The sequence below is a fragment of the Bubalus bubalis genome, chromosome 3 (assembly GCF_019923935.1).
Source record: "Bubalus bubalis isolate 160015118507 breed Murrah chromosome 3, NDDB_SH_1, whole genome shotgun sequence".
Classification (NCBI taxonomy): Eukaryota; Metazoa; Chordata; class Mammalia; order Artiodactyla; family Bovidae; genus Bubalus; species Bubalus bubalis.
The window spans coordinates 31,902,239-31,910,387 of NC_059159.1; positions in this window are offsets into that span (position 1 = coordinate 31,902,239).

Sequence of the window (8,149 nt, forward strand, 5' to 3'; positions counted from 1 at the left end):
GTGCAGTGAATGTGTGTGCTAGGAGGGCCTACAAAGGCACCAAAAGAGCTGGGCATGATGCTGTTGGCAACAAAGATAAGCAGAAGGCAGCAATGGCTGAGGTGTGGAATGAAGAAGCCCCAGATTACCTGAAATTTGATTTCTACCTCCAGAAGAATGGACTGAACATTTCGATTAAGTGCATTTGAAGAAGAAAGTGAAAAGGGGGAGGAGGGGAGGGGAAGGGGGAGGAAGGTGAGGGAGGAGGGAAGAAAGGAAGAGACGGGGACAAGAAGAAGGAAGGGGAAGAGAAAGAAAGAACATTCTACTTCTCATATCCCTGACTTTGATCTATGGAAGGGTTACACTTCCTGCTCTGTGGACCTTAAATGTGACCACATGACTTGCTTTGACCAAGAAAAATAGGGGTTTCTTACTTGCTTCAATAATGTTGTAGTACTATTTATCTGAGATCCCTTTCCTCTGAAATCTGATATTCCACTTGCAGGCCCCTTAATTAGTTTCAGCATCTTCATTCTGCACCCCAGCATTGGCTGGAGCTGCCCTGTCCAACTCAGAAGTCACAAAAGACATGTGCTTATTTAAATTTCAGTTAAATTCAATAAAATTAGAAACTTAGTTCCTCGGTGACACTAGCCACATTTCAAATACCCCCAAACCACACGTAGCTAGTGCCTGCCACATTAGATAGTGTAAAACAGAACATCTACATCATCGCTGACAGTTCCACTGGACAGTACTGGTCTGGAGAACAGAATTCAAAACACAGGGCAAAAATACCATATGATATCACTTATATGTGGGATCTAAAGTAGGAGACAAATGAACTTATCTGCAAAATAGAAACAGACTCACAGACACGGAGAACAAACTAGTGGCTACCAAAGAGGAAGGGGGGCGGGGGAGGGATAAACTAGGAGTTTGGGATTCGCGGATACACACAACTATCTATAAAATAGAAAATCAACTCCTATATAGCACAGGGAACTGTATTCAATATTCTGTAATAACCTATAATGGAAAAGAAACTGAAAAAATGTGTGTGTGTGTGTGTGTGTGTGTGTGTGTGTGTGGATGGATGGGCTTCCCAGGTGGCACAGTGGTTAATAATCCGCCTGCCAATTCAGGAGATTCAAGAGACATAGGTTCAATCCCTGGGTCGGGAAGATCCCCTGGAGGCAACCCTCTCCAATAATCTCGCCTGGAAGATTCCATGAACAGAGGAGCCTGGCAGGCTACAGTCCATGGGGTCGCAAAGAGTCAGACACAGCTGAGCACACACACACGCACATACACACATACATATATGTGTATACCTGACCCACCGCGCTGTGCACCTGAAGCTGACAACGATTGTCGTGTCATTTATGTCGATCAATTATGGTTCAGTGAGAAAAAGAATTTCTGCATCACAGTGTGTCGGTCATGTTTTCAAATTATTCTTGTGTTGCCAAATTATCCTCTAGATTAAGAAATGGAAACATTTTGCAGGCCCACCTACCATGCATAAATGTCCTATTCTGCCCACACCCTGACCTACATGGGATATTACCACTGTTAATAATCCTGCCTGATGAATAGCTGAGAAATAACATTAGTCGGACGTGACTGAGCGACTTCACTTTCACTTTTCACTCTCATGCATTGGAGAAGGAAATGGCAACCCACTCCAGTGTTCTTGCCTGGAGAATCCCAGGGACAGGAGAGCCTGGTGGGCTGCTGTCTATGTGGTTGCACAGAGTCGGACACGACTGAAGCGACTTAGCAGCAGCAGCAGCATTATAGTGCTCTTTTAATATGCAGCGTTTTTCTTCTTTATCACAGTAAACATGCATCTCACGTTTCAAGGCTATGAGCATTCCTTCTTCAGTTAACTGCTCACTTCTTCATGTCCTCAGCCTGGTTTTCTCTTATGGGTCTCCATATTATCTTATTGATTTTAAAAAACTCTTTAGTTATCTTAACTACGCTAATGCTATTATTATCTTATGTCAGATATTTCCTTACATTTGACCTTCCCCCTTTAATATCTCTAATGTTGATTTTTGTCTTCCAGGAATTTTACATTTTTAATATGGTCAAAGCCATCCATCTTTTCCTTTATGTTTTATGCCTCTAGTTTAATGCTTAGAAAGCCTTCCCTATCCCCAAAGGGTAGAAATATTCAACTGTATTTTCATCTAAGATCCTTCATTTGTTAATTCTCTTTATTTAGAGTAAATTTTAAATTCTGTTTTGGGGACCAAAAAGTTAACTAGAGCCAGTAGCTTTGACTCATTTCTTCCTCCAATATCATTTTGAAATAACTCAAATATATCTACACACACACACACACACCAGAGAAATTCTATGTCACTCATGGAAATTAGGGAAAGATCCCACTTGCTATCTTGGCAGAAAATGGAAGCAGTCACTAGACAGGAAACCTCAACCTTAAGAGTAGAGACTTCATCTTGGACCTCTTTTTGCCCAAAATAAGACCTGGGTATATAGAAGACGTTCAACAAGTGTTGATTATGATAAGGAATATATACAATGGAAATGGAAAACTGAGATGGAAAGAACTGGGAGTCTTATGCAGTAAGTTCCGATGGCAACCACGTCAAATTTTAATGAAGCAACACGACATGATAAACAAGCCCAGGATCAGTCTTGGCTTGGTCACTTACTGAGTGATCCAAGACAAGTTACTCAACTTCTCTAGTAACTCAGTTTCTTCCTCTGGAAAATGAAGGCAAGAACCTTGTCTCTGCTGGTCACCATTATACCTGCAGTTCCTACTTTTCAAGATTGTCATGAAGATCAAACACATTAATGCACACATATGAAATGTTTGCTACATTGAAACTAAGGAAGTGGTCATTATTACTACATATATTAATGCTAATAAATTTTGTTCTTACAGGGAAAAAAAATGATTCCAGTGAATTCTGAATCAGGGAAGAACTGGCCAGGAAAAAGTTACTATGTGTGGTAACCTCTTGAGGGAAATTAAATGGAGACTAATATAATCTCTGATAGATCACCTCCCCCACCATCTCAGCCACCAAATCCTGACTAATCAGACCTCTCTACCTGAGAATTGAACAAACAGAAAAAAATCAGTAATTAAATATAATAGTAAAGATGATGATAAAGATGATGACCACAATGATGATGGCAAGATACAATGAAAATAATAAATCATATAGTCTTAGTTGTTTAGTCATGTCCAACTCGTTGTGACCCCATGGAATTCTCCAGGCATACCGGAGTGGGTAGCCATTCCCTACCCAGGGGATCTTCCTGACCCAGGGATCAAACCCAGGTCTCCTGCATTGCAGGTAGATTCCTTACCAGCTGAGTTACCAGGGAAGCCCAAGAATACTGGAGTGGGTAGCCTATCCCTTCTGCAGGGGATCTTCCCAACCCAGGAATAGAACCAGGATCGCCTGCATTGCAGGCAGATTCTTTCAACATACATCATCTTATTTAATCCTTAAAAGAACTTTAGGATCAGGGTTTTATTACACCCATCGAATAAATCAAAGCTCAGAGGGTTTCTGTGAAGAGTCACTCATGCATCACCACTGAGATGCCAGGTTTTTCTAGTTCAAATGCTTGTGCTGTTATTACAGGTTATTACCTCCATAAAACAGGGAGGCTAATCTGAGAATTCAGAGAACTGTCCTCCAGTGAAAAAGTTAATCAGGAAGTAAGGGAAATATATTTTTAAAGTCTAATTTGTATTCCTGGTGAGAACAGAGAGAACACTGCTTTAATATGACAGGAGCAGGCTGCCATGAAAAAGAGCCATTTTAAACAAGGAAGGAAGAGTTCTCGGATAAGAAACACATGACTTCTAAACTAATGAAACTCAATAGAGGCAGGTCATAACAGATTTGCCACTGCCCGAAGCCAGACTTCAGAGTCCATTCCAGGATGGGCTGGAAAAAATCTCCCAAAATTCAGAGGAAAGAAGGAGGTAATTCCATGAAAAGAAGGGAAAAGGCAGAGATGCAGAATCTTCCTCAGAACATTGAAAAATATATATGTGATAGCATTTCCAGAGCAGATGATGAAGAAGAAAATAGCATGGAAATTCTTGAAAAGATATTTTGCACAGCTGCAGAAAGGCCCAAATCAAACTTGAAATCATTCATCAAGTGCCAGAAACCACTACTGCGGCAGATAGAGGTGGGGACCCCAGAAGTAACTGGGTAAAATTTCTAAATTTCAAAGCTAGATACCTGCTGTATGGTATATCTGAAAGTTGCTAAGAGAGTAGATCAGAGAAGACAATGGCACCCCACTCCAGTACTCTTAAATCCCATGGACGGAGGAGCCTGGAAGGCTGCAGTCCCTGGTGTTGCTGAGGGTTGGACACGACTGAGCAACTTCACTTTGACTTTTCACTTTCATGCATTGGAGAAGGAAATGGCAACCCACTCGAGTATTCTTGCCTGGAGAATGCCAGGGACGGGGGAGCCTGGTGGGCTGCCGTCTCTGGGGTCGCACAGAGTCGGACACGACTGAAGCAACTTAGCAGCAGCAGCAGCGGCAGCAAGAGAGTAGATCTTAAAAGTTCCAATCATAGGAAATAAATGTAATTTGTGTGGCATGGATGTTAACTAGATCATATTAACTAATGATCACTGTGGTGATCATTTTGCTGTATGTACAAACATCACATCATTACATTGTACTCCTGAAACTAATATAATATTATATGTTAATTACACTTCAATGGAAACAACCACCAAGGCCAAGGGGTGGCGGGGGGGATTGGGTGAGTGGTGGAGTGGGAGTCTGGGGTTAGCAGATATAAGATTTTATATATGGAATGGATAAACAACAAAGTCCTACTGTATTTCACAAGGAACTATAGTCAGTATCCTATGATAAACCATAATGGAAAATAATGTAAAAAAGAATGTGTATATAGTATATGTATAAGTGAATCACTTTGCTGTACACAGCAGGAACTTACACACTGTAAACCCAGTGTACATCAATAAGCAAATTAAAATAAAACCACAACAATACAAATACAAAGATAGATATAAATGTATATAAGTACTGTTCAGAGAAAAGAAGTTTCTCTCTGAAGAAAAGCTGATTCCCTCAAGCTTCCTTTTTGCAACAGTGTAATAAAATTTCGAGCAATATTTACAGAGCTCAGTGGAAACAGATTGTAACTCAAGTGGGACTCAAAAACTACATCTGGTCTAACATTCACAAACAAGGGTGAAAAATAAGGCATTTTTAAACATGCAATGAACTGAAAAGGTTTATCAGCCACCCATTCTCTAAAAAAATTATTTTTCCCAAGAGAAATAATAATCAAAATAAAGAACAAGAGAGAAGCTTTTCTATAGGATCTTGGGGTAGGGAAGGATTCCTTAAACATGATACCAAAAATTCTCACCTTAAAGGAAATCATTATAAATCATATTACTTAACAATAAAAGACTTTGGTTTATGAGATAATATCATTAAGAGAATAAAAAAACAATCCTTAGAGTGGGAGAAGTTACTTGCAAAAACCACATAATAGTCAAAGACTCAACTCCAGATTATGTAAAGAGTTCTTCAATACAAGAGGAAAAAGGCAAGAAACTTAAAGGAAAAATGGGCAGGGGACCTGAACAGTCACCTTACCACAGATAGGAATCCAAATGGCCAAGGAAATATGAAAAGTTGCTGAACCTATTAGTTATCCAATCTGTGCCAGGCAATTTTACAGGGAATACCAAAACACATCCACAGCATGGCTAAAACTGAAAAAGACGGGCAAAACCAAGTGTTGGTGGGGACGTAGCTCAGCCAAAGCTCATCTATTTTGATGGGAGGGGGATGCGGACAAGCCCCTCAGAAAGCTGTTTTTACATCATTGGCTACAACTTAACGGCAGGCAAACACCATGACTCAACAATTTCACGTGTTCAACAAAAATGTAAGGAGACTTCCCTGGTGGTTCAGTGTTTAAGACTCTGTGCTTCTACTGCAAGGAGCATGGGTTCAATCCCTGGTTGGGGAATTAAGATTCCACATGATGCAAAACTCAGCCAAAAAATAAATTAAAAAAAAAATTTGGTAATGTGTGTACCAAAATGAATGTGCTAGGATGTTTGTATCAGCAACATTTCCAATCGTCAAAAATTGGAAACAACTGAAGTGTCCATCAACAATAGAGTGGATAAATTAAAGGTGATACAGATGTGCATGGATCCCTACCACTTTCTCTTGTGTGTACTAGCTAATTCTCATTCTTTTTTTTAATTACCTCAAATATCTCTCCTCTTGAAAAATCAGTCCTTTAAATTTCTGTCTGCTCTGGTCTTGTGCATCTTCTTCCTCACGTGGCCATGCCCCTTGAAAGGCGATGCCTGGATTCAGTCTCCATTTTCTCATTCCCCCCACCTTTTTCTCTTTTTCTGGCCACGCTGCACATGACCTGTGGGGTCATGTTCCCCGACCACAGCAGTGAAAGCCCGGAATCATAACCACTAGGCCACCAGGGAACGGCCTCTTCATTGCCTTCCAATTCCTTGGTCCACATCCACTTGGCTTTACCACTGCACCATGATGCTCTCACCTTGGTTACTGACCAACCACCTCCTTATTATTAAATCAAACAGTACTCTTTGTTCCTTACCTTACAGAAACAGCAGCACTAGACAGGATTGATGGAGAAGGCAATGGCACCCCACTCCAGTACTCTTGCCTGGAAAATCCCATGGATGGAGGAGCATGGTGGGCTGCAGTCCATGGGGTCGCTAAGAGTCGGATACAACTGAGCGACTTCACTTTCACTTTTCACTTTCATGCATTGGAGAAGGAAATGGCAACCCACTCCAGTGTTCTTGCCTGGAGAATCCCAGGGATGGGGGAGCCTGGTGGGCTGCCGTCTATGGGGTCACACAGAGTCGGACACGACTGAAGTGACTTAGCAGACGGGATTGAAGATTCCCTCTTTCTCATACCCTGGAGCCTGGGATACTTCCTTCTTCCAGTCTTCTTTCTGGTTTCCTAGTCCCGCCCCTTTCTCCCCTCTGCCAATAGTGAACCGTGTTGGTGGTCCTCAGCATCCCCTTTTCTTATCACTCCACAGGTTGTGTAGGTCACGGCCATCCTCATGATTTCCGTGATCTTCTGAATGCTGGTATCTGCCACCTCTAAATCTATGTGCAAAGGACTCTGAGTTCCAGACCTCTCTAGTGAATGCTTTTGACTTGAGTGTCCTACAGGCAACAGGCACTCAGATTTCCAATTTTTCATATTAAGGTTACTCACTCTGGCCTTTTGCCTCTGTTAATGGAATTAACATACACTGGACATTCACCTGGGCTTCCCAGGTGGTGCTAGTGATAAATAACCCACCTGCCAATGCAGGAGACATAAGAGATAAAGATTCCATCCTGGGTGGGGAAGATCCCCTGGAAGAGGGCTTGGCAATCCACACCAGTATTCTTGCCTGGAGAACTCCAGAACAGAGGAGCCTAGTGGGTTACAGTCCATGGAGCCACAAAGAGTCAGACATTACTGAAGCAATTTAGCATGCCCGCACGTACATCCACCTCTCGCTCCTTTGCCATTCCCATCCCATGGTCAAGTCCCATACTTTCCATTCTATTAACGTGTTTCAAAACCACCTTAGTCTCTATTCCTACAGCTGTTTTTCTTAGTCAAGTCACCATCTACTTGGCTGGTTTATTAAAGAATCTTAAGTTACTACTTTCACTCCAACCCTTACCGTTACCTCATCGTTTCTTCTGTACTGAATACAGTATGTTGAATTCCCCTTGAAGTTCTTACATCTGTAGACTAAGGAGGGCACCAGTGATTTATCAAACTAATTCACAATTTACTGCGTGTATTTTAATAGCATATATGTAACTGTAGGCTCACTAATGTCCTCATTTGATTAGTGTGGGTGAGATGTACAGTGTGTGAGATCAGAAGCACTGCAGATAAGTGTGATCGCTGGTTCTGCCAGGTTGCAGATGTGTAACTTTAAGTGATTAACTCAGCCTTTGCAGACTCAGTTTCTTCATCTGTAAACTGGGGGTGATCGTAATACTACTGTTTCATGGTACCATTGCGGGGATTTGACAAAATAACAGCACAATGCCTGGTACATTGCACAGTCAAGAAAAAAGCTTTCATC